The 27,988-nt window shown below is 35.0% G+C and overlaps 1 pseudogene; it reads right to left on the bottom strand.

The window, feature by feature from the left end:
- Positions 1–61: 61 nt before the first annotated feature.
- On the bottom strand, positions 62–27,988 carry LOC106726439 (annotated as a pseudogene).

Here is a 27,988-nt window from a genome sequence, read left to right as displayed (position 1 = left end):
TGCATACTGGTTTGGTGACCAGGGAAGTCACCTCCATTGCCATGGGAAGCCAACCTGAGGCTTAGCTCTCTTCATTGTCTCCCAGGGTGTGCTTGTCAAAGAGATACTCGGCCATGACGATTTCAGGGGCCCCTGAAGTTGATTGTCTGGTTATCCAATTCTTTAACGTATTTCACTGGCTTATTCAGGTAGTGAGTCTCAATGAAGTCACAAAAATGAGGGCCACTTTTGCCAGTGGCCAGTTTGTGCAATTTCAGTAGTGACTGATTCACACTTTTTTCCCAAGAGTAATGTATACTCCATTGCATTTAGCCCATTTTCCAAGTTGTCACCTTTTGGTTTCTTAATATCCTGAAGGAAGATTTGGCCACATCATTGGTTCTGCAGCTTCATCAGTTTTTCAGCACATTCTCTCTCCTCGTGAGATTGGTGAAGAAAATATTTGGCAAAGTTCTTCAAAGCCACATCATCCTGGTCAAAGTGGTAAGACACTGACAGGTAGATTAGGAAGCATAGAGCTCCAGGTGGGTCTGGCGGTTGATGGTGGCCTCTGAGAGCCTAGTGCAGTGATGGCGAACCTATGACACGCATGTCAGAGGTGACACGTGAACTCATTTATTTGGTTGATTTTTCTTTGTTAAATGGCATTTAAATATATAAAATAAATATCAAACATATAAATCTTTGTTTTACTATGGTTGCAAATATCAAAAAATTTCTATATGTGACACGGCACCAGAGTTAAGTTAGGGTTTTTCAAAATGCTGACACGCCGAGCTCAAAAGGTTCGCCATCACTGATCTAAATCATGTTTCTATGGTAAGCCATGTTTGCTCTTCATACTTTCAAGCCATGTGCCGCCCTTTTGCCCTTTGCTGTGGGGTGCTGGAGCTGGTATTGATGTGCTTGGGAAAGCCATATAAATACTAAAACAATCATAAAAGTAGTAGTTACTGTATACGCTGCATATGTATATCTATCTATGTATATATTTAAGGTTTCAGATTAGATTCCTGGTCATACGAGAGGTAACAGATAGATATATACCATAATCACAAATGATATTTCTACAAAATTGTTAGCATAGGTACACCCTTGACTTTGGGGAATGTAAGGACACATACAATATCTAATAGCTAGTGCTTTAATAAAAACTATTTGAATTAGTCTTGTGTAGTGAAGTATGACTCATTCTTTAAGACTTCAAAGTTAATGTAGTAAAGAAAACAACAATTCTATTCCCAATAAATTTTCTACTCAATGTTTTATGACTTTGTACATTGAAAATTTATTGTTGGTATGAAAATATGTGATTTTTATGTCTTTTATTCTTTGTTTTTAATTCCTATCTGCTTAGATAAATATAAGCACTCTATCAATAAAAATTATGTCTTCTGAAATTAATTTTTTCTTTGTTAAAATCTAGCATAGAATCCTAGCTTCTACCTTAGGCTGAAAATGCCCAGGATTTTTATTTTAATCTACCAAATATCTACAGAAACAGATGTCAAGATAAATTACAAAATGTTAGTCAAGATTTGGGATAATTCAAAAGCATATGTGACTACAAATGTAAAATGTCCATAAATACTTTTATATATAGACCTAACAATATATAAACGCTTATAATTAAGAGTAAGTCAAGTAGCCAAAATGCTTAATCAGATTGTGATGTAAGTATAGTAAAAATTTAGAACAGCTACAATACTGTAATTTGTTCATTTATTACTTGTTTGTAATGTGACTATTAAAAGTGCTGTATTTTCTTTTAAAGTAACTTAGTCTCCACATTTGGGCAAAGAAATGTTGAATATATATGTACACCAAAAGACTCTATCTGACCTAATAATCTCCAAAACCAGCACAGGTGAATAAAACTTATGGCCCAATTGTAGGTGTTTTTCACATATTTTAGGAGAATGGAGAGTACAGAAGTAGTCCTGCAGAGACAAATATTTGCTATATATTAATACATACCCTCCCAGTGGCTGGGAGGAAAGTTTTAATTCCCACCACATAATGGTCCATTTGCCTCGAGTGTTTCAGAATGGTTCAATAATCACTAGCCATGTGTGTAGTTTGTTGAATTATTTAAGCTTATTTCCAGGGGGAAAAAAAGACAGGGAGGAAGGCAACTGATTCAATGCAAATGAAAAGCTTTTGAAGCTCCCTATGGTGAAGATGTGATTACAGTCAGACAGTTAATAACGTAGACTTAGAAAAATCTGAAGGTTTTAAAACTGTCTGGCCAGTCAGTAAATGAGGTTTTTCCACACTATCGACCAACTGCCATGCGTCGTAATGGTTTCAGATCTGTTTGGAGTTAGAGTGGACCCACAAATGAAGCAAGAATACCACCCCCTGTACTTTCGATGATTAGGAAAAGTAGTTTGTAAACCTTAACTGTTTTCCTTTGGATTTGGGATTGAGTCTTTAGCACAAACGGTTTAAGAGCCATGCACAATGAGTGCTGCTCTCTGAAAACCCAGAGATAGAACATCAATTGGGTGATGTGCAAAGTACCTGTATGATGGCATGAGGTCTCTCTTAAAATGACCACAACCCCTCCACCCATGGACATTCACTGCATGTTGTATAGCTGCCAGAGAATTTCTGGGCAGCAGTATTTGTTCTGGTTATTAGATCAGATTGAAATAGAAACTTGGCACCTAAGATTTTATTTTAGCTGTTACTCAAAACCCAATAGACATAAGTGTAAAAAATACATTTTCACTTTGTAAAATGTTTATTTACTATTCATAGGGTACAAACTTTTCTTTGTCAACAAATCTCTGCATAGATGATAGATACTTTAGTGAATTTCATAAAGATATTTTGATAACTAGACAAGTGTTAAATGTTTGAATTCAGGAAATCTTTGTTTCATCTTTTGTTTATATGGGGTGTTTTTTTTCATCAGGGGTAATTATTTAATTTTTTAAAAAATGTATCTTTATTGTTGAAAGCATTACAGATGTCCCTTCATTGACTCCAGGTCTTCACTGCACTATTGTCTGTGTCCAGGGGTTATGCATAGATGCATACGAGTTTTTTGGTTAATCTCTCTCCCACCCCCAAATTCAGGGAGTGTTTGAGTTATTGATATGGTGGTTATAAAGAAGTTTGAATTTTCTTTGAAGAAATTAAAGTAATGTCAGGTATTACATTGAGTTGAACAATGATGACTATAAAATTTGCTCTGAGCTTTGTGCATGAAATTTTCTCCCTAGTCTCAAAATTCAGTTTAAATGACCAGCTTTCCTAAAATTTTATGTGTCATTTACTTTATTGCCATTTGCAAGGATTATAAAAGAAACCATATTTTTAATATTTTACCTTATAAGAGATTTTGATGTTCTACTGCAATGATTTCCTTATGAGAATTGTTGTAGTTATTAAAATTAACAGGTTTGTCCTCAGGGCCAAATACAGCCAGTTAAATGTATTTGTAGTAACCCTATTTTTGGTGTGTATCTGTATTTCTTTAATTAAAGAAAAAAAAGGAATATTAACATTTCCAATCATCTAAGGGAAACCTTGAACTTCTGGAGATAAGCACTGGACATGCTTCTCCGTTAGTGAAGGTGTAAAATTTTGGTAGTTTTATATTCATCCACAGAAAAATTTTATTATTCAGTTCTCCTTTAAACATGTAAAATCCCATAAATCATGCAAAAATAATCCTTAAAGTAGAAGATGATCAGTTATATAGCAAATGCAGTATCTTTAAATATTCTATCTCATGCTCCTTAACCACATTAATTAATAGTATGATACTTATCTTGGAAAAAGGCCCACCCTTTAAAAAATGTTTTGTGAAAGCTCTATTATTGATGGAGTTTACTTCTTAAATTTAATCAGCAGCTTGCTCCATGCTGCACTAGAAGCATGAAATCTTCCAGTTACTCATTATGTATAAAGATTATTTTCAAATTAGAAATGAAAACAGTTATTTTTCTTTTAATATGGTTTTTGCTTTTCCCCTTAAAAATAAAGACTTGGAAAGAAAAAACTAGGAAATACTAATGTCTTATCATTGGGAACTATTTGAAGCTTAACTGATTTTGCATTAAAAATACAATTAACTTTTTAATTTTTTTTCTTGAGAAACCACACAAGAGGACATTTGTGTGCTGCTATTTGAGTAAATTTCCACATAGTAATATTATTTATACCAAAGAGATAAAGCATTCTCTTATTGAACATCACAGTTGAAAATAATATTTTACCTTCACAATATTTGGTGAATTCTCCTCCTTATTGTAACATTTGGTTTCAATCTATCAAATTTTTTTAAATCAGGATTCAGAATGTTTAATTGGCGTTAAGAGCTCAAATTGTTCAATTTGATATAACTACTATTTTCTTTTTAAACTGCCCCATAAACAACCTTTCCTTCTCTAAGATTATCAATATTTGATTTATATCTACACAGTAAAATTTTAAAAATGGATCATTTATAAAATTATATACTCACACTCTGCTCCAAAGTAACATAATATTATAAAGAGAACAGGCAATAGCATCCACAACCATGATTGGAAAATTAACGCTCTTTCTATACAAATCAGAGGTCTACATTAATGACAGTCACTGGATAAAAATATTTCTTTACATGACTGTAATGACCAACATTAGAATCTGTAAAAAACGTCAAGGATTTAGCTTTGGAAAATTCTGAATGTGAGCTTTTAACTCAAAATCGTATTGCTGTCATTAGTAGAGTAACTGTTTCTATATTATATATGCTTAAATAAATTAGATAAATGAGATTATTCCTCAGGAAAACAAACATGTAGAGCATAAAAACAGCAGAGTTTAGCATCATCGTATTAACTGTTTCCTGACAACATGAAACTAAGCAAATTGGCTACCTTTAAAAGGAAACTGAAACCAGACAACCAATGGGTCAGGCTGCCTGTAACAAAACCACTATTTTCCAAGTTTTATCTGGCTACATAGGGATATAACAAAATTAAAAAGTGCTTAAAAGTTAATATGACCTAAAAGTAATTGAACTTAGTATGTGGGCTAAATAATACAGAGTGTTTTCTTTTCCACATGAGATTTTGGTGCAGACACATGTGTTTCTCAAAGTTAATATGTGTCCTTTTCTGAAATTTTAGTTGAAAAATTTGCCTAAATAATATGAGCTACTATATTTTATAGATACTATAAGAAGAAAACTTCAGCAAAAATTGGATAAGGCAAATAAGGTAAAGTAGTAGTTACCCCCTCTCCCAAATAAAAGAAAATATAAGAAACTTCAATGTAATTCATGCAAACTATGTATTGAAAGGAAAATTATAGAATGTCATTATTTTGTATTTACTATGTGAACAGAAACTTACTATTTAAATTAGTTTAATATATTTCCAATTAAGTCACTTAATATACTATGTAAGTAGAATTCAATCTAAAACATCACATGACCATTTTTGCCTCAATGTATTCCCAGTAAAAGAAATGAGTAGAAACAATTTGATTGCAAAATTCCTGTAATTTTACTATGAATAATAGTTTTGCATTACTACTTTCACTAGATTTGGAAGTTGCCGTTCCCCACTAGGACAACTAATTTTGGTTAGAAGATGGGTTGCTGGCAAATATCAGCTTCAGCACATCCAGAAACTGCATGTGGTTAAAAAACAAAACAAAAACTAAGTCTCCTTCACTCGTATTGGTGTGAGAACTGAAGTGGGGAGGCGGGGAGAGGTTTTTAATTGATTCTTAGAATCCAGAGAGTTGAAAAGGTCAGTATGCAATGTAATCAAAAAAGTGCACACCAAATTCTAAACTAGGGAAGGAAACAAACCTGGGTAAGATGAGTGCAAGTTTTTTGTTTGCTTGTTTTTTACAGGATGATAGGAAAGTTTCTATACTTAAGACTCTAAAGCACTTCAGAAATATACCTGCTTCGAATAGTAAAATGTATTACTTGCCTTATTCAGGTGGGAGAGTCCCTATGAATAACAGGTGTGACTTGTACTGCATTGAAAGACTAGGTTCTTCATTAATAAAGAGATGAAGAAGCCAGAATGATAAACCAACAGGGACTCCTCGGGAGTTTTGTATTAGGCAGTAATTAAATAATAGTTCATGTTGTTTTCTTTCACTGGGAATCACATCCTTTTCACCTATTCTCGGCTAAAGCAGACACATCCATTACGAGAGTCGCTACAACACTTGTCAGATGCAATCAGCTCCAAGCCGCTGAAGGCCAACTGACGTGTACTCTCTAAAAGAGGGGTTTCTTCCCCACCCCCAAGCCCACTGTCCTTTCACGTGCATGCAACAGTCAGAAGGGATCACATCACCTAATGAAGAAAAACAGAAGCATATGGTAGGAAGGGGTCTCGGCAGGAGGTGACTGAAATGCCAAGGCTTATACATAAACAAAATAGATGCAAAACTGTGTGTTCATAGAAGCTGTCAGCTACAGATTCAGGAATTAATAAGCCTGCAAAGGAAGGCAGACGTTTACTGTGACCACGGTTACCTAGGAGTCTGTATTTTATAAGTTTCATTTTTTATTACTCGATAAAGTGGTGCACCAGAGCAGGCTAGTCCCCGATAGTTAATTATGCATAAGCAGTTGCAAAGTTCGATTTTGCGGTATAATACCGAGCCACCTATTCTTCACAGTGTATTTTACTCGCACCTACTGCAGACTTCCGCATGATAGCTGAACTGCAAACTGTAAGTGATTTCATCGCCCTCTTTTTTGCACCCCATCACTGTGCAAGGGTGAATGCTGAACAAAGTTTGTGAATTCACCGCACCTTTGTAACTGCAATGTAAGTGCCCATCTTTCCAGAGGTGTATTAATTAACATTTTAGATGTGCACTGGGAATATTCGCCCTTATTGTTTCTTTCAAATTCACTTCTGTGCGAAGTTAATGGTGTTAATCAAAATCCCTTCTCCCGGTAATGGCTCTGATCTCGGGACTGCAGCTGCCCTGCTGCACCGGATCTTTATCATTTGCCAGGGAAAATGCACATTGTCCCCCCTTTTGACAACCCTAGTGCTATCACTTTGTATAATCAGCTTGACTGGAACCTTCAAACTTGTGTGTCCCTTTGCTGTGAACATTTCAATATTCTGTGATGATCTGGTTAGAACCAGGGGATTTGGAAGGACAGCATTCAAAAACAGATTTCCAAAATATGACCCCAAGCATTTTGGTTCCAATGTTGACCACAGCTAAAACAAGTTATTGTTCTAAACAGCAAAGGTGACATGGGCTCTCCTATGAACAGTTACAGTAAGAAAAAAAATACTACTATATTATCTTCAAGTTGCGTTTTAAGTTTGAGTATGAATAATCAACCTTATTCAACTTGAATATTTTGTATTTTATATGAGGGGCAATCATGTCTCTTAAAAATTACATTTTTAAATACATTTTGTTACCATGTACCATGTGTTCTCAATGTCAACTAAGGGAGAAAATAGAAATTAATTTAATTAATTAATTTTGAGGATAATATTAAACAGGTCATATGCTTTTATTTCTTAAAAAAAGAATTCTTTGCCGCCTGGTGTGGCTCAGTGGTTGAGCATCAACCCATGAAACAGGAGGTCACAGTTTGATTACAGGGGAGGACAAATGCCTGGATTGCAGGCTCAGTCCCCAGTAGGGGGCGTGCAAGAGGCAGTCGATCCATGATTCTCATCATTGATGTTTCTATCTCTCTCCCTCTCCCTTCCTCTCTGAAATAAAAAATATATATATATTTTAAAGAATTTTTTGCCTAAAAAGATGCCTAGAATTATGAGTTGCCTTTACAATTTAACGTCTGTCTAAAACTATGAATGTGATTGGTTATGTGACAAAATTGGTGGAATAAAGTTTAGCTTCCTCAATGCTCCAAATGTTTCATATCTATTTATTGACCTAATTATCAATATCAGTGCCTCTGTATTAATCAGTACTTTGAACTAGAAAAGTTTCTGACCGAATACCTTCCTGTCAGTCTTACTGTTGATAGTAGCATGTGGGTAAAGGTCTTCTCAGATCATTTTTAAAATGCTTGTTCCTGATTTTTACGCTCATTTCATCCTAAAACTTTCATTTTGAGTAATTAAGGATATAAATAAAATCACAGAGCTTGGGAATTTGCATCCTCATGAAACACACACTCCTAAATTAGCATCAACTGGATCAAAAATGAAGGCAGAATTAAACAAGTGGCAATTGATTGGAGACTAGTCAGGAACAAGTGATTGAACCTCAAATTCTGCTTCCAGTAAAGTGGGCCATGTCTTCTTACCAAGCTTCTCCCGGGATGAATATAGAGAACTGGATTGAGATATTTCTCAGAATCATTTTTTTCTTTGGCTATGATTCTTTAGGTGGATCTAAGACAGCTCTGCTTGGCCCAGAATTGTCCCAAATGTCCTTTTAGCTACTTCATTACAGGCAACAGGAAAGTCAGAGAGAGCAACTGCAGGCAAAATGTTGACTCCTCCTGGCATGCCTTTGATTCCAGTGTGAAAGGTACTCCCAGCATTCTGTTACGCCCCTAATTCATCTTCTATGTGCTCGGTGTGTTAGCAAAAGCTTGGCCTGAAGTGCTTTTTTTTTACTCCTGAAGAACAGCCTTTCAGACATTTCTGGCAATTTGGTTTTAAAATGTGGAATAAAGAGGCTATGTCGGCAGTGCCAGGGGGAAAATCTGCACTACACAATTACTGGAATAATTCAAAATAGAAAAAAAAAAGAAATTTGCCTGCATACTGTGGTCATTATGTATTCTAGTTTAAAAGAGCTTATTGGGAAAATATTTTTGCAGGAGGGAATAAATATTTCTGAGCAGTCTCTACAATAGTTTTGAATGCTTGCTTATTTCTCTCCGTAACCCTTTGGAAAAGTCTTCATGAATAAAAAAAAATAAAATAAAAAAACTACAGACATCTAATAGTATCTTAACCCAATCCAAAACAAGCAAGCAAGGCTATCACTTACCATGTTTACAAATATGTTCAATTTCCTAAACTTTTATTATTATATACCTCTGGATGGAGCATTTTCAGATTCTTCTCTATTACCATAATCATGTGTAGTAACAGATCATCTAATTTATCCTTCACTAAAAAAAATATTTAAAGAAACTGACAAATTTTTCAAAATGAAAAATACATATGGCAGTAAGAATTAATATTGAAGACATGAGGATTCTTTCATAAAAATGAAAATTTTCATTTTAAATCATAATAAAAGTTATTTGGAGATATAAGTGATAGTGTTATATAATATTTTAAATATTAGATATATATTGAGCACAAAAAGGCCAGAGTTTTAAAAAATGAATTATTTGAATATAAACTTACATTTTTAACCTCATTAAAGTTAATGTGAATGAAATTAAATCCACTTTTTTCTTATATTACTAGGATTGCACTATATTCTATGGAAATTGAAAACGCTGAATATTTTCATATCTTATCTGATATTGTAAAGATGAAAAGGCTACTAATATCTGACTAGAGGCAGTGGCGGAACCCAGCTGAACATATTTCACAAATTCCACAAAACAAGAACTTTGCTATTGGCCAAGAAATGTTGTCTTGTGTTGAGCTACTATCTCTTCTCAAAACAATATTCTATCAAAGCCAACTCCACTGTGGCATTGCAGTTCCTTAGAACACACTTTAGAATACACCAGCACACACTGGATCTCTGACATTTCTAGATGTTTACCAAGCTTGCTGTTATGTCTTGTTTTACTAACATTCAGCTCACCCTGTTGCTACATAATGATTTACTTATTTTATTGTTGAAAGTTGTATAAAGACTTTAATGTCTAAAATATGAAAATATAAAATGCAAATGAACCTCTGGATCAGATTCTAATAAGCAAAGGGAATAAACATAGTTATAAGAAAATGTCGAAATACAAAAACAGAAAAAAACACACATTACATTTGATTGGTAGATTCGTACAACTTATTTTTATATAGAGGTGGCAAGGCTGAATGTATTAGATGTTTTAGTATAAAAACACCAACACGAAAAAACCTCCCCCAAATACTATATGGTATCAGAAACAATATAAGATGCAGTAAATTACTTTACATTATAACAGGAGTGTCAAAACATTTGGGGCTGCATTTACAAAAATTAACTTAAAAATAAATTTAAAACAACTTAGGTGTTTTAACAGTGACATTTGCAAAGCTCTAATTATTAGCTCCTAAAGTATACTTTTTGTATCCTCTAACAACATGTGTTATTTGACGACTTGACAGATGTTTTAATTAGGAGAGCCTTAAGTTAAAGATTGTTTTGATAGAATAGCTCCAGAAATTGGCAGTTTGGCACTACCTTCCAAAAAGCTTGGCATGTTGCTTTCAAAACAGACAAACAAAACCACCCACATAATCAATAACAATGATAATAATAATAGTAGTAAATGGGTCTAGTACAATTAGTTTTCTATACAGATTGTGGTTCATATCACCTACTCTTTTCCTTTGACAGGTAAATGGTTGAAGGCAGAGACTTATAGATTTTACATCCAGCCCGTGAGGATTTTGACTGATTCCACTGAGCAGGCTCAGGTCAGCTAAGTCCTCCCCTTCAAAGCATCATGGGTGTCTCCGAGCATCATTGCAAGCTTGTCCTGGCAGTAAGCCAGGCTTCAAAAGCCTTTCACTGCAGTCACTGACTCACTAATGGGCAACTGCAGGCTTTCTGATTTTCCTTTCGTTTCATGTGTTCATTTGACATAAATTTAATTAAACCAAATCTGGTGTTAAAGCAAGACGAGATAAAAGTGATATGTCTCAAATTAAAGAACTGTGAAAAATACAGGAAACGGAACTATGCTTTTTTTTAAAAAAATCTGTTTCTATAAAATATTGTCAATTTTCGTAAGCTCACTTCTTAAAGTCAGCTAAAAAAAAAAAAGATACCTGTATGCATTATTAAGAATAATGTGTATCCAGGGTTAGATGAAGGTCTTGGCCCCATATTCTCTGTAGTAAAACCTTTCATAGAATTCTTATATTTTCTTTCATTCTCACACTTCAGGTAGTCACCTCTTCACAGGATATAAGACAAGTCTGCCCTTCTTCTGGCTACATAGCTATAGTTGTTAGCCAGCTCAAAAGCATACAACAGCAGAAACATGAAAAGATCACATATTACATATAAAAAATCATCATTTTTCAAAGGTCTCTTTTGGTTTTTACTTAAGGCTAAAGAGGAGATTGTGAGAATGAAAAAGATCATGTTGCTTAAAAAGCTCCATTTAATTGCTTTGAATGTTGCTTTAGGAAACATCCAAGTTTTTCCTTTTAAATATCACTTTTTTCCCATTAAAAGAAATCTCAGACTAGAAAATACACTATGCGAACTAAAAGCAATTTTGCAATCTTCCTCAAGAATGCTCAGCCTCATTCTCTGCCTTCTTGAAGCTGAAATGCTGCCACTTCCTAGGTCCCCACTGTAAGTCTCTGGATATAACATGATTATTCTGAACAAATGCATTCAAACTAGCAAGCGAGTGCAGTGTCCTGTGGACAAGAATCAGAAAAAACAAAAGTACTGAGCTGAGAGGTTGTGCAATAGAAGGTAGATTTCCTTGAAGCAGGAAACAGTGTGTGGCATGTGGAACCCTTGCCTTTCTTGCATCCCAACTTTTTGGATGGCCGACTTCTTTCATTGCCAACAGAACTCGGATTCCTCCATACTCCCCTGACTTGATCACTTTCTGTAGAAACCCACTGGAATTTAGACTCAGGGTTTAGGATCATCAAATCCTTCTGTAACCTCATTCATATTAGAATTGAAAAAATGATGGGCCAACAAGATTAAGTGACATGTCCAGAGTTACACAATCAGATATCAGCACAGCTCAGACAAAATCCACATTTTCTGATTCCCTGATGAATGTTTTTGTTTTAGTTTTTGTTTTTTTCAGCACTGAGTGCTTCTTTGTAACAGATCTTTTGGATTTTTCAAAATAAACCCTTCTTCATATCATATATAATAAAAGGGTAATATGCAAATTGACCCTAACAGCAGAACCACTGGGAATAACTGGTCACTATGACACACACTGACCACCAGGGGGCAGACGCTCAATGCAGGAGCTGCCCCCTGGTGGTCAGTGTGCTCCCACAGGGGGAGCTCTGCTCAGCCACAAGCCAGGCTGAAGGCGGCCAGCACAGTGGTGGTGGCGGGAGCCTCTCCCACCTCCTCAGCAGTGCTAAGGATATCCGACTGCAGCTTAGGCCTGTTCCCCGCTGGCAAGTGGACATCCCCTGAGGGCTCCCGGGCTGCCAGAGGGATGTCTGACTGCCAGCTTTGGCCCAATTTCCTGGGGAGCGGGCCTAAGCCAGCAGGTGGACATCCCCCAAGGGGTCTCAGACTGCGAGAGGGCACAGACCAGGCTGAGGGACCCCTCCCCCTGAGTGCACAAATTTTTGTGTACCGGGCCTCTAGTTGTCCCATGTTTGCCATGTCTCTGACCTAAGAGAAAATATCCCTAATGGTATAGCTAGAATTAAAGCTAAGATTCTCAAGAGCCTCATATATTATTCTTCCTTTAGTAGTCAATGAATATCATTTGTTGGTTAGTCCTTTGGTTTTTGGAATTACTAATGGGGACATTTTAGACTATAACTTATATAAAGTAGACATTACTCATGAAAGCAATTCAAGTTTTTAATAATCACAGTACAAAGCCTATATTTCACTAGATTCATATTATTATCCAAATAGAAAATATAGAGCTTGGTATAGTTCCTCTTAGACATAAAGCCTGTTTTTCAAAACTTTTTTTGATTTATTGTTAGGTATGGACCTAAGTTTATTAACAGCGTTATGTACTTTCTATATACATATGTATATATTTTTCAATCTATATACACATTTGTAACATACTCAAGTTTTAACTGCTTTAAAATGTTTAATGAGACATTGACAAGGTCCACAATGATATCCTGTGTTAACATGGTTTTATTAGAGTCTGTTCAATGTACTAAGTTCATTCAAAAAATATTCATTAAATGAGTACTATATACAATTCACTAAATACACAAGCAAAATGGAGAATCAGCTACTGGCCACTTAATAATAACTCTACCTAATAAAGAATTCATACTTATCTTATGGTATATGTTATATTTTTTAGTAATTTCACATTTTTAAACAACACATGATTCAAATTTTTATAATTTTGCAGTTCTAGAATCCATAAGTATTTTATTTTCATAAAGGCTGAACTTCTGGTGATAGACCTCGAGGTAGAAGTCCTATCAAATGCTAAAAATTTTAACAATGCTAGGTAATTGAATTCAGACTGTAATTAAGAATGTTTATGAATCTTACCATATTGAATATCTGATAGTTAAAAAATTTTCTTTTAAATCACAAATAAATTTCAGATCACTAATGTTACCCATAGTCACAAAAATAAAGTATCTTTATCCTCTAATAAAGTAATTACTACACAATAGTCCTCAAAATTTTTTCCTTTCTTACTATATTGCAAACCTGTATAATCAAACATTTTTGTTAAGAAGGTAGAGCCCTAGCCAGTTTGGCTCAGTGGATAAAGCATCAGCCTGCAGACTCAAGGGTCCTGGGTTTGATTCCGGCAACTGCACATGCCGGGGTTGTGGGTTTGATCCCCAGTAGGGGCATGCAGGAGGCAGCCAATGAATGATTTTCTCTCATCATTGATGTTTCTATCTCTCTCCCTTTCTCTCTGAAATCAATAACAATATATCTTTTTTTTTTAAAAAAGAAGGTAGAATATATATTTTTAAGTACCTTACATGATTCCTAAATATTTGAAAGATTAAATTTCTGTTTCTAAAATGGTTTTTCATAACAAATTGAATGTCTCTTCAAATATTTAATAAGTGAATATTTGGGAGTTTAATTTTTAAACCTTTTATATTAATTGATAACAAAAATTAAAGCTGCAGATGTCCTCAGCACAACATTTAGAAAAGCAGGTAAAATGTAACTCTGCACAGGTTTTAAACTAATGGAACCTTGTTGCAGGACAAAATCTTTGGGAAAAAAAAAGATTCCAAGATTCCTAAGGTGCCAGAAATTCTGTATGTCCCCATGAAGATTTTTTTTTTGTAAGATTTTCAACAGTAATAAAAGACTGCCAACAAATTAGCATCAAAGATTTATTTGGATAAGTATGAAAAACTATAGGTTCACCACTTGTTCATGGTATTAAGAAGAAAATTGCTGACAATGTGAAAAAAGTAGAGTTCAGAAAAACAAGAATTTCAAAAATAATCTGTAGGAATCGGGTCTAAAAATTCCATCTGTTATTTAATCTCATTACATGGCATTTCATCTCCAATATTTAGCCTTTGGGTTGATGTCTTGGCAACCATTATTAGGCAACTAGTTCCTGAAAATGATTGAAAAATGTAGGCTGATCCCTGGCAGAGTCTTCCTCTCTTGTTAAGAATTTAGATAATATCTAAGGCTTGGTGCTTGACATTCTAAACTTCCTCAGAGTAAAATTATGGTGCAGAGTACCCAGTACCAAACAAGACATGACAAGTAATTTTTTTTATAGCAACCAACGTTTGGTAACATCTGGATGAATGGTTGTCTTTATAAATCTACGCTCTTCCCCACCCCCTTTGCATCTTATTTGGCATCATATTAGATAGAGTCAGCCTTTCACACATAATTTTGTCTGGGTCACACAGCATAATTTCTCCTCCTCCTCCTCCTCCTCTCCCTCCTTAAATAACATCTTTGTATTGGATTGCAACAGAATCTCAGAACTGTGTGAGTTTGCTTTTGATTGATTTGCACTAAGCAGTTCTTAACCAGAAATTTCAAACCAACCACTGCTTAATCCTTAGGTCAAGTTATTTATCTGATTTATGGACAAAAGTAGGCACACCACAAGTACTCAGACTCTTAATTCATTGCTATTAAATGCTAATTTATAAATAAATATTTGCATATTTATATACAGACACTTCTAGTGTTTAAACATTCAAATCTTTAGACTTTTAAAAACAATTATAACCCCGCCCCCTCAAACATGTTCTACCCCTCTCACAAACAGAAGTATGTTAAAGAAAGGTGGTAACAAAAATGTGAATTTGGGAAAATAGACAATCAAGATCTATACCCCAAGTCTGTTTCTTGAATAGTGATTAATAAATAGAATTTATTTTCTGTTATTAGATTCTGGGAAAGGATAAGGATCTGCTTACCATTACATACGTGCAGTGAGGAGATAGATTTATCAAATCATAGTCAAATTTAAAATATATTTTCCCATAAAGAGTCACAAAAAGTGGTTAATTACTGTTAGTAGTTCTATGTGGCAATCAAATAACTTATGTGAGGCTGCCTGTTTAATACTATGTCCAAGAACTTTCCCTACACAAAAATATATTTCATATTGTAAACTGCTTATTTTCCAGAATGAGCTTGCTTCCCAAATTGTGAATTTAGCTTTTTAAGTGCATATAAAGTTAGGTATGGCTTAAGTGATGCGCTAAATAAATAAAACATAAAAGATACTGTCTATCTTTTATGGCTGCAGAAATGAACTACCTCCAGATTTCAGCCCAGTTGGCACAAGGATAATGCTATGGAGTAATTCACGTCTGAAACAGCTTCACTGATACCATTTAAGCTTGAGGTATATTGGCAGAACCAGGATATGACTAAACTAAATTTGGCTTAAGCCACCTATTACTCATGCCCTCTTTCTACTGCATTCACACTCCAATTAACAAACTGTGTATGACACACACACATATATTTATAGTTTATATTTTTCCTGTGTTGGCAATGAAACTTAAAATTACTTTCTGTAAGCTGTGAAAATCTTCCATTTGAATCTATTTGATAAGCTTGGCCTCGGAAGTGATGGGGTGCATGGGTTTTTCCTGTTCGTCCTAGAAAAGAGTTACATTTGTACCCATTACCTCTATTCCATTACCACTTCCCACTCCTCTGGGATAATGATCATCCACATCCTTTGCATAATAACTAACACGCAGAAGGAGGCTACGTGCCAAAAATTGCATGCTCTACTATCGTTTCCAATATAAAGAGAGGTATACCAATATTGCAACATTAAGAAATTCAGCCAAGGGTACAAAGGCAGTACCCCCTGTGCCAAGATACCAATCCAGCTCTTACTAAATCAAAATCTGTGCTTTCCTAAAGGTCAGAATTATTGAGGTATAATTTACATACATTAAAAGTCAAAGTCCTATGAGTTTTGACAAACATACTGTGTGTAGCCAAGACCATGATCAGCATGTCATTTTCACGACCCTAAACATTCCTTTGTTACTTTTCAGAATCAACCCTCCTCCTCTCCCTTCAGATCCTTGGATCTACTGATCTGATTTCTACCCCTACACAGTTGTGTTTGCTAAAAAAAGTTACAAAAATGGGATGATACAGTATGTGGCTCTTTGTGTGGACTTCTTTCACTTAGCCTTTTCATTTATTGATTCCTTTGTATTTATTGATAAATTCATAAGCAACAGTCCACTGGGTAAGAGGTACTTCAGTTTGTCCATTCACTCACTAGTCATGGACATTTGGGTTGCATTCAGTTTTTAACAATTATGATTAAAGTCACTATAACCTCTCATGTACGGCATTAGTGTGGACATGTATTTTCATTTCTCTTGCATAAATAACTAGGAGTATGATTGGTGAGTCATAAATATGTTTGTTGTCTATGTTTTATTTTTATCAGAAACTGCCAGACTGTTTGACAAAGTGACTGTATTATTTTGCATCCCCATAGGCAATGTGTGGGTTCCAGTTGCTCTGCATCCTCGTCAGCCACTTTGACAGACGTGTAGTGGAATCCCATTGTTGTAATTTGTATTTCCCTAATAAATCATGACGTTTAGCATCTTTTCATGTGCTGGTTTTGTCATTTGGCTTTTGTCTTTGATGCAATGTCAAATCTTTTGGCTCTTTTAAAAATTCGTTTGTTTTCTTATTATTGTGGTTTTAAAAATATATTATTGATATAAGTATTATATCAATTATATGTTTTGCAGTTATTTTATCCCTGTCTGTGTTATTTTAACAATTATTTTTGAGAACATTTTGAGTTTAACAGCAAGATTGAGAGGAAAGTAGAGAGATTTCCCATATACTCTCTGTCCCACACATGTATGTATAGCCTTCTCCATTTTCAACATTCTTCACCAGAGGGTACATTTGTTACAACCAGTGAACTTATATTGACATAAAATAATCACCCAAAGTCCATAGTTACACATACTATGGTTTTGTACAAATGTACAATGACATGTATCCATCATTGTAGTATAATATAAAATATTTTCACTAACCTAAAAACCCTCTGTGTCCCATCTATTTATCTTTTTCACATAACTTTAAGTTGAATTATTTTATAGAACCTGGCAAATATTTGCTCTCTCTCTTTAAGACAAAGAGTTAATAACCCTACATATAAGGAGTAAATATAAAAACAACCACAGAAAAAGTGTGCAAATAATAAGACAAAGCAAATCATCAAAGAAGAAATATGTAATAAGTAAACATGTCAAACAATGTTCAAATTTCCAATATTAACAAAATACAAACAACTGTGTTTTTATATCATTGGCAAATATGATTTTTTAAATTATAATTATATAATTAGAGATATGGAGTCATTAAATATAAGCAAGAAAGAAGTCACATTCATTGCTGGAGGGCCAATAATTGCTACTTTATAAACTCCTGAGGAGTTTTGCAATAGGTATTAAGAACCTTCCACTGATACTGTTTTGTTCAGTAGGCCTAGCTGTGAGTACAGACCTAGCAACAAGTTAGTTACAAAACTGGTAGAAGATACTTTTCTCTTTCTCAGTTCTATTTTATCCCAATTTTACAGACAAAGAAAGTGAGGTACAAAGAAGTGACTAATGAACAAAAATATAGAATTAGTAACTGAGGGAGGTTTCTGGTTCTAAAGCCTGTGTGAATTATTATAAAAAGAATGTTTTTTATAACAGTCAGACTTTTCCTGGAATTGCTATGAAGGATTGGTGAATTTTTTTTTATTGAATATGAAGTTTTTCTTTTCTTGAAAATTAAAAGCAACAACACATTTCTGGTTTCTTTTATATAGCTGATTCTATGTGGAGGCATAGTGAGTTCCTTTTACTCTTTATATTTATATGTTTTTAACAATATTTGATACACACGTATTTCTTTTTTGTGTCTGAGGGACCTTGATTCTGTGTTTCTCAAGAGCAGGAAGTCTCCAATTTAAGAACTTCTGACTCTAGACCTATGCACATGAAGGGACACAGAAATTGGCTAGTGTAGATGTTGAGCCTGAAGAGACTATTGATCTCAATTCAACTTCTCAATACAGGGAATCAGTTAAAATTCGAGTATGATTATGAGGAATTCAAGTCTCTTGTCATTCTGATTACATGCTGGTCATTATCATAGAAGATGAGTTTATTCTAAATCCTACTGAAAAGGGAGAGAAGAGAAAGCATGGAAAACATGGTTACATGTTTTACATGCTTTCTGTTTTGGTTACTGAGGATTGAAATAAACATAGAAAATATTATTAGTGGAAACAAAGGTAGGAAAAACGGATGTAGAGAAAAATCAGTGTGTGCGTGGCACTCCCCTTTCAATAATAACCACCATCTCTTATCACTTCTCTTCAGTAGGGAACCTATATCCCTTCTATGACCTACTGATAATCACAGCAATATTTATTGTGTGCTTATTCTATGCAAAACATAGTTCTACTTGCCTGATAATAAACATTATTTCTAATTTGTGATGGTTAGTTTTATGTGTCAATGTGGATAGGCCAAAGTACCCAGATATTTGGTCAAACACAAGACTGGGTGTCTCTGTGAAGATATTTTTTAGATGAGATTACCATTTAGATCAGCAGACTTTGAATAAAGCAGATTACCCTGTGTAACACAGGTGGTAGTCAACTCAATAACTTGAAGTCTTTAAGAGAAAACAGATAGAGGTTTCCTGAATAAAAGGAAATTCTGTCTCCAAACTATTTTCAGACTTGAACTGCAACATCAACTGTTCCAACCTGCTTGCCTACCTAAATATTTTAGATTTGTCAGCCTCCAAAATTATGTGAGCCAAATCCTTAATATTTATCTACTATCTATCTATCTATCCATCCATCCATCTATCTAGTTATCTATCTTTCTACCATCTATACATCTTATTGATTCTATTTCTCTAGATAACTTTTTACTAATGAGATTTCAACCCTTCCTAATTTCCTGCTGGAAATTCTCACCACCCCTTCATTATTCTTATCCCTACTGCTAAAGACTTGGGATTCCCATACTTATTTCTCCAAGTCTTTGTCCAACAAAAATCTCTATAATTCACCTTTCATTTTACTTCACCACTGCCACTGACCAAGTTTAGACCATTATCATCTCTCTCCTGAATTCATATAACTTTCTCATTAGTCCACATTCCCCTTTCTCCCTTCTTCTACTTCATTATCCACAATGCTACAAAATTAAATTTATAAAATATATATCTATTGTCATCACTCTTATCCTTAAATATTTCAGTGGTTTCCCAAATATTTTTTGAAAAAAATATCTAAGAAAGTTTTTTAAGGTAAAAATGCATGCTATAGCTATGTAAGGCACAGGAGAGTTCATGAAACATAGAACCATACTTTGGCTTTTTTTTTTAAAGCAAAACATGCTTAAAATATTTTAATGAATTTTGGAAATTAAAACAGGGATCTATCAATATATCTGATTTCCTTTCATATTCTTTAGATGCTAAAGATTACTTCATAATTAGGATCAAGGTTTTATGGGAATTGGGAGTTTTCAATCAGATAATATATATTGAGCACCATGTTGGACCTACAATAGTCAACCAATAAATATGTATTCTCTTTTTCTCTTCCTTTGGTACTATAGAGACCAAGGCAGTATTTTTTTCAAACTTTTTGCCATGACCCAGAATCTACATTAAGAAATACATTTTTTATTTTTGTTGCACAATATGTTGTAGCACAATTAAAATGTTTGAACACACACAAACACACGTCTGCATACATGCATGTGCATGTGTGCACATCTGACATAGAAAATAGAAACAAAACTTTGACAAAACAATATTTTATATGAAATGCTGATACTTAATTTTCCATTTCAGTCTAAGTTTATTTAATTTTATTAATTATAATTAATTTTATTAACTATAATTAATAATTTTATTAATTAATGCTGATTGCTATCACTTAAATAATTTTCTGATCCAATAATTGGTATTGATGCATATTTTGAGTAGCCTTACCAGAAAATATTTTATCTTTCTTTTGACTCACTAGAGAGAGTTATGAGCTTTCTCACACATCTAGTTAAAGTTTAAGAAAGGATAGAGGGATTGATTATATTGAGAATAATGAAAAGGGTATTTTATCGATACTCCCAAATTAAGGTTTATATAAACCCACTATTATAATTATATTTTAAGTGACCAAGTATACATAGTAAGTTGCAAAATCATTGAAAAAGATCTTACCTCTTTTGAATTGAAGCCGACTTGTATATTCAGTATACTAGGGCTGCCTCTCCTTTATTATTAATGAATTCACAGATTTTTCAATTCTTGTTCCAGATGACTCACCATTTTCTGCTTTGGTTTCCAGAGGTACCACTGAAATAAAAGTATGAAAGTCTATAAATGAATAAAATCATAACAGTGAAGAGAGCCAAGGGTGCAGTTAGGCAAGAGTCCAAAGTTAAATATTTCAATAAATTTCTACATGACAGAAAGAAGCTAGGAGCACGTGAATGAATAAAACGTGCTGAAAGCTTCTATCCAGAAAACTTGAGGGGACTGCAGGGATCTGAGGATACGTGGGCCAGCTGGCACCAGCATGAGCCACAGGTCTCAAGAGTTAGCAGGTACAATGAGGACCAAGAGTGCAAAATAATAAGAAAGGATTGATTCAAGATTTGAATAAATGTATTAATTAGCACCAATCCCTTCCTAACCCCCAACTGCAGAGAGATACTTTTGCTATTAACCTTAGGCCAAATATAACAAATAAATGCTAGAGAAACAAAATATATAAAAATCAAATAATGTGAAAAATATATACAATCACTCTTGTATAAAAGTATTGAACAAGTTGTTTGAACAAATCACAGATTTTTAGTCTAAATACTGGTACCCCAGAATCAAACATTCTTTATTCTGGATTGGTATTGATCTTGGCTGAAAGGAAAAAGAGATACTCTCAAGCTTCATCCATGTTGTTGCAAATGGTAGGATTTCCATCTATCTCGTGGCTAAATAATATTCATATCTTCTTTACCTGTTCTCCCATTGAAGGACATGCCTAATGTTGTTTCAATATCTTTACTCTTATGAATAATGCTGCAATAAACATGGGAGTGCAGATGTCTCTACTAAATACTTACTTCATTTCCTTTGGATATATAACTCAAAAGTGGGATTACTGGATCCTCAGGTAATTATATATTTTATTTTTGAGGAGCCCCCACACTGTTTTCCCAATGGCTGTACCAATATATATTCTCACCATCAGGGTGCAATTGTTTTCTTTTTTTCACATCCTTGCCAATACACAACTGTTCCTAAACATTAGTGCACACCAGAATACCCTGGAGGGCTTTAAAAAAAAGATTTCTAGGTCCAACCTCCATAGTTTTTAATTCAATAGATCTAGATTTGGACCTGAGAATTTGCATTTCTACCAAGTTTTCAGGTAATGCTAATATTGCTTATTTAAGAACCATATTTTGAGAAACACTGCCTTACACAATGTGTTTGTAGCCAGTCAGTCCTGAATTTAAATTCAGCATACACCATTCAAGAAAAGTGATCTTTGTAAAATGACCTAAATTTAAGAGTCTTCATTTATTCTTCTGGAAAATGGGAATATTAAAAGGCTATTGCATATCTTAATGTAATGAACAGAACCCAGAACATGCTAAGCAGTCAATAAAAGTTACTATAATTGTTCAATGCAAGTTGATAATATTTTCATACCATCAAGCATTTTATGTTTTCAATGTCTGTTTCTTTAGTAATTTATGCCTTTAAGCAACAATAGTAGACTCTAAAATATGTACAGGGAACTGAATTAACAGTTTCTTACATTTACATCATGACATCATCTGAATTTTCCTTGATGTGTCTGACACTGTGTATTGTGGTTAGAGCTTTCGCATGAAAAAAAATTGAAGATAAGAATATTTTATTACCAAATCTTTTAATTTGGTGTTTTATTTCTCTAGCATGCTCCGGTACACATGGCTGTTTCCTGCTGCAACAGCCACTGTGAGCAGCTCTCTGGCAGTGACTTGCCTCTTCTTCAATGTGTTAGGGATTGCCTTTCAGTTGGGGAGATCCACATAAGACAAATAACTGGGACAGTTGCTTAATTCAGAACATCAAAGAAAGGTTCATTAGAAACGATGAAACCCCTGTGTAATGGGCACTCAATAAATATAAATGTGTTAAAAGATATTTCTCTCTCTCTCACACACACACACACACACACACACACACACACACACACACACACATACACACGCGTGCGCGCACACACACAATTTATTACAGGGAGGTATTTATAACAATATCCAGTTCATTCTTGTTAATACAATGATAATAATATAAGTTCTCTCTGTTATAGCCTAATCAGGTCTGTATTCCTCTACTCCAGTGGTTCTCAACCTTCCTAATGCCACGACCCTTTAATGCAGTTCCTCATGTTGTGGTGACCCCAACCATAAAATATTTTTGTGGCTACTTCAGAACTGTAATTTTTCTACTGTTATGAATTGTAATGTAAGTATCTGATATGCAGGATGTATTTTCATTGTTCGCGACCCACAGGTTGAGAACTGCTGCCTTACTCCAATGCCCTAATATCTCTTTTCTTGAGCCACACATTTCTAGGCTGGTAGGCATGTTTTTCAGTTACAAACCAATTTCTAAGCTTTGAACCTGTGGGCAATGAAAAACAGGATGACCAAGCTTTTTAACTGGTTAGAGCAAACCTTCCACTCAACAGGTATCAAAATGAAAAGTCAGTGAGATTAGTTGGCTGAAGAAACAAAATTCTGCACTGAATTAAAAGTTCATTCTTCCAGCCAATCTCCCACCTTTACCTGTATTTTTAATACCCTCCCTTTTTTTAACCACAAGACTGTTTGTGAGATAAAGTGTCAAGGACTCAGTTCAGTTTTATAAAGTACAACCGGTTCTCAAGAAGAAACATGCTATAGTGAGTTAAGAACAAAGTATGATTATTAATCTTAATATATTTTTGGAGTGCTGACAGATGGTGAATACAATGAAATATTTTGATAACTTCATGCTATATTTTCAGAGATTTGGAAGCGTATTGAAAATATGAGGTTTAAAATATTTAAACATGTAGATGCTTTTTTAGATCATTGTGACCAAATCTTTTTTTGCAAATAACATGCTGGAGTTTAAAAAGGAAGGTGGAGCTAAGAGAAAAGTAGAAAAAACACACACATACAAATGAAGAATCCCCGCAAGAATTCTAGTGGAACAGCAGGCATTACACCTCCAGGGCAATCTATGCGTCCTTTAAACAGAAACTCCCTCAGATGAGCTCGTCTAGGATCACTAAAAGAACTTGGGCCAAGTATGTCAGCATTAAAATTACTGAATTGGCTGAAAACACTGTTGTGTGTCAACCTTTATTTGTCCTTTAAACCAAGAAAAAAGAATAAAAGTATGCCTGTAGGCCAAACAAAGTCCCCTTCTTTCTTTCCCCTCCCTTCCATTCCTCTTGCTCTCTTCAACCTAAATGAGATTTGTACAATGAATTGTAATAGAAAGTTCATATGACAAAAATTACAGTGGTGTGGCCAAGAAAACACCCAGGGGGCTTTTAGCTTCCGTTGTGCCAGGAATGAACTATCAGATCAGCCTTCTGGACTCAAATGCGACGCTGTCAATAAGGATACATCATCTTTTTTGTGGTGTAGAAGAGCTGTCGGTTGTAATTCCCATTATTCCAAAGCCAGGATTTTCCATTAGTCCAGCCACCTGCTGGGTTGCTCTACTCAGGTTTAATGGAGTCTGAACTTGAATTTATCACCATCTGTGGGAAGATGGGAAATGAGCGAGCATCACTAATTCCTTTTCTTCATTTGTTAAGTGTATGTATAATCTTTATGAGGAAGCAGCAAAAGAAGCAGAGGTTGGGGATGGGTGGGAGAACATTTTAGCTCCCACTGACATCGGAGTTCCAGACCAAGGAGAAAACATGCCGTCTGTTCTAAAGCCAATTCCAGCAACAAAAGGAATGTTTTCATTTCATATGTGATGTAGTATCAAAATCATGCAGATCCATGATACTACTTCTCTTCAGCTGCCAAAAAAGATCTCAGAAGATTTAATCAGATCTCTGGGGAAAATGAAAGACTTGGATACAAAATCAAGTTCATACACACAGACAAAGTTCAAGATTCCTAATTACATTAGCTTTAAAATAGAGCTGTATGGAAGATAGGTGTCTATTTTTATGCAGCTTTTCATTTCCTCCTGAAAGTAAGAGGGGGAAAAAAGCTTCATAGAAATCAGGAAGAGAGAAAGACCAGAGGATATCAAAACCTTCCAGATGATCTCTAGATTCAAAGTGCAAGGAAAATTGACATGAATGTACCACAGTGGTCCTGACTGATAGTCACCAATGGTGATTCATTGTCATTTTCAATTTTAAAAATCAGTACACAGGTTTACAAGAATGGCAAGCAATCTGCAATTCAACTCTGGCATTGGCTAGCGGATAAAAGCTTGCAACTCTGATCTGCCCAGTTTTTAGACTGCTCCAAGATGTTGCCTTCTTGAATCCTCTGTCCAGGACAAGATGCAGAGAAAAACTAAGCCATTCTGACATACCCGCTGCAATAGGTGGCGCTGACCACTCCAACTAAGAACAAGCCAGAGAGTAACGGCAGGTCAAAAGGCAGCAGGGGAAATACTCTCAGGAAAGAGGACGGATTTAAACCCTCCCCCCCCCACACACACACACACAGAGCCCCTGAGAAAACACTGCATGCCATTGTCTTTCTTCAGGAACCATGAGTTCATCCCTTTCTCATGAATCTCCCTCCATGTTTATAATCTCAGATTAATGACTCTAAACAGTGAGTCTGTTCTTAAGTCCTGGGGGTCAGCTCTGTGGACTTGAGGAACTTGGATAATTGGAAGGACTATTACTTATGAAATGAAGCAACAATTCCAGGAGAGGAGAGGAAGAAGCACAACAAATAACTGCCTTGTTGTTTTTTTAAGACTACCAAGAGAGTTAGCGCTCCTATCAGGGAAGCTGTGAATACTGTATTGTGACAAAGCAAAATGCCTCCTGGGTGCCTGCGTCTAGCGGAAAGCTTTTGATGTTTGATCTGTAATGAGATGGAGGAGGAAAGCAGTTCCCTTGGTTAACTAGCATAGACTAGATATGAACAGATTCAAAGATTTAAGCCTCAGCTCTGGGACAAGATCCCTCATCCCAGTAATTTATTATTTAGAAAATCCTGTAAGTTCTTTTCTTTTTTTTTTTGTACAGAATACGTGGTGGTTTTTAACATATTCCTGCTTTCAGATTTAATGTGGATAACAGCACTCGTGATTGCTATGCCGTATTTCACTTTTGCTTGTTTAATTCTTTCCTCAGTGTGAATACGCTGTGGCTTTATTTAATTTCCTTTGGGCAAATATGAGTAATCGGAACCTGGGGCTTCATACTGGGCCTAGGTACCTTGTACTAGAAAGTGCACAGGCGGTAAAACAAGTAAGTGTAAAGGGCTACATGTAACACAGAGCTCAAGAGGAAGATATAACGGTAAAACAAACAAAAATAAGCAGTTAATTTTACTCCACATGGCATGCTATGGATGATGTCACACATATGGTTATTCATACCAGGAGCAGCTACTTCAGAGCTGAAGTCAAATCCTAGAAAATCTGTCAGTTTGGGTTAACGGAATGTCGTTATTACCTCTAGTCAAGCAGATGGAGGGCAAACTTCTCTGCTGGATTCTGCTGCTCTTTAATTAATGTCCACATGTATTATGTCAATATAATGCATCACGTTTTGTCTAAAGGTTGTCTTACTTTTTTTTAAACAAGAATGATTATTTCACCTAATTCAACATTTAATCAGTTGTGCAAGAGTTCAGAGGCATAGGTAGATAGCTGGAAAATTGTGTTTAAATCAGTGTGTGAGAGAAAAATAAAAAAGCAGGCTGGTTTTACACATTTCATTCTTAATGTAGTGATAGCTACATTCTTTCATGAGCATTTCCAGATGAGGGATTCTGAGAGTGTGCATGTGAACATCAAGAAAAACAGGAACCCCAGATGCTAAAGCTGTGCAGGTCTTATTACAGTGCTTTTCCTTACAAAGAAATTAATAGCTGCAATTCATTTAGTGCTCTGTTGACTCTTGTCAGTGAAGAATGGCAAGTGGGAACATAGCACAATAGAGACATCTTATTTCATAACTTTTTGTGTTCAGAAATAACAAGGAAGCCTTGGTGTCTGGTATTATGCATGTAAAACTGTGGCATTAAATCTTTAGCACAATTCGAAGAATTAACATATGATGTAACAACAAAAGAAGGCATGTGCCTTAACTGTAAATGTTCTTTCTTAACTACATGATAGGCTTGCATTGTTCATTTTGAGAAAATATTTTCACAATGCTGGCTCTAGTCTTGAATTATTTAAGTTAGTCAAATCCAAAATCGTTAAAATGTGCAAATATTATGTGGAATCACTCCAAGAGGAAACAGTAGGCAGTGATCTGGTACCTCGGATTGAGCACTCAATTGCTTAGTTTCCTTTCAAATTCTAGAATAGATATTCTCTTAATCGACATCAGTACTCCTACTACAACTGGTAACATATATTCTGTAGTTCCACACGGGGTTTCTGAGTGTCAAGACCACACAACCCTCCAGCGTAGTCTCTTCTCATCTCTAGAAGATGGTAACTGAATCCTTTGATGAATACAATTTTTCAAGTGAAACAATCATTTTACACACACACACACACACACACACACACACACACTTCAGGATTTCAGAATCCTGGAGAGCAAGGGCTATGCATTCTAATTTTATTTTCTGAACAACACCCTATTTGATAGCTACATTCCTTCAGAATTCTAAGATTATATAGGCTCACAGATTCACTGAAGTGACAGGGAATTAAAGAACAGATTCTAAGAGTCTACTGAGCTCCACATTTTTGTATTGCTAGTTTAGGCCAATGGTTATCAAATAAGGACAATTTTGTCCCCCCAGAGTACATACAACTTGGGAAGGGGTAGGTGCTACTAAAGCGTACTGAGTAGAGGCCAGGAATGCTGCTAAAATTCCGAAATGTATAAGGTAGGCCTCAAAACCAAGAATCAGCTGGCCTAAAATCTTAATAGTGTTGAGATTCAGAAATCTTGGTCTATGTCAATGAAAGTATCCATTACTTCTAAAATCAATTAAAAAAAATCTCCATATAACTGGGGAAAGGGTGGTTTACAAGTCAAAGAATTATTTCCATCATAGGTACTATAACTAAGGAAGAGATGTACAATACCAACCTTGGTTGTCTTAGTTGTGAATGAATTATATTACCATATACAGACAGTCCTCAGGTTACATCAGACTCAACGTCCGTCGTTTTGTGGTTACATCTCCATCTCCCATTTATTTATAAAAAAATGTTCCATCAATTCGACGTATGTACATAGGTGCTTTATGTTTTTTATTATTTATTTACCACAAGTAAAGGTCAAGAATTGTTATCTTTCTTTTAAATTGTTTATACTGTTTCACTTCATCACTGCTGTGTGTGTGCTCCATGTGAGTGACATAGGTGCTTATGTAGGTGGGTTCCGACTTACGGTGAAAATCAGGTTACGTCGCGCGCGGTAGGAACGGATCTCCGACAT

Source organism: Myotis brandtii, unplaced genomic scaffold, assembly GCF_000412655.1.
Source record: "Myotis brandtii unplaced genomic scaffold, ASM41265v1 scaffold266, whole genome shotgun sequence".
Classification (NCBI taxonomy): Eukaryota; Metazoa; Chordata; class Mammalia; order Chiroptera; family Vespertilionidae; genus Myotis; species Myotis brandtii.
The sequence above is the reverse complement of the archived record's forward strand: the minus strand, read 5'-3'. Positions and strand labels throughout refer to the sequence as shown.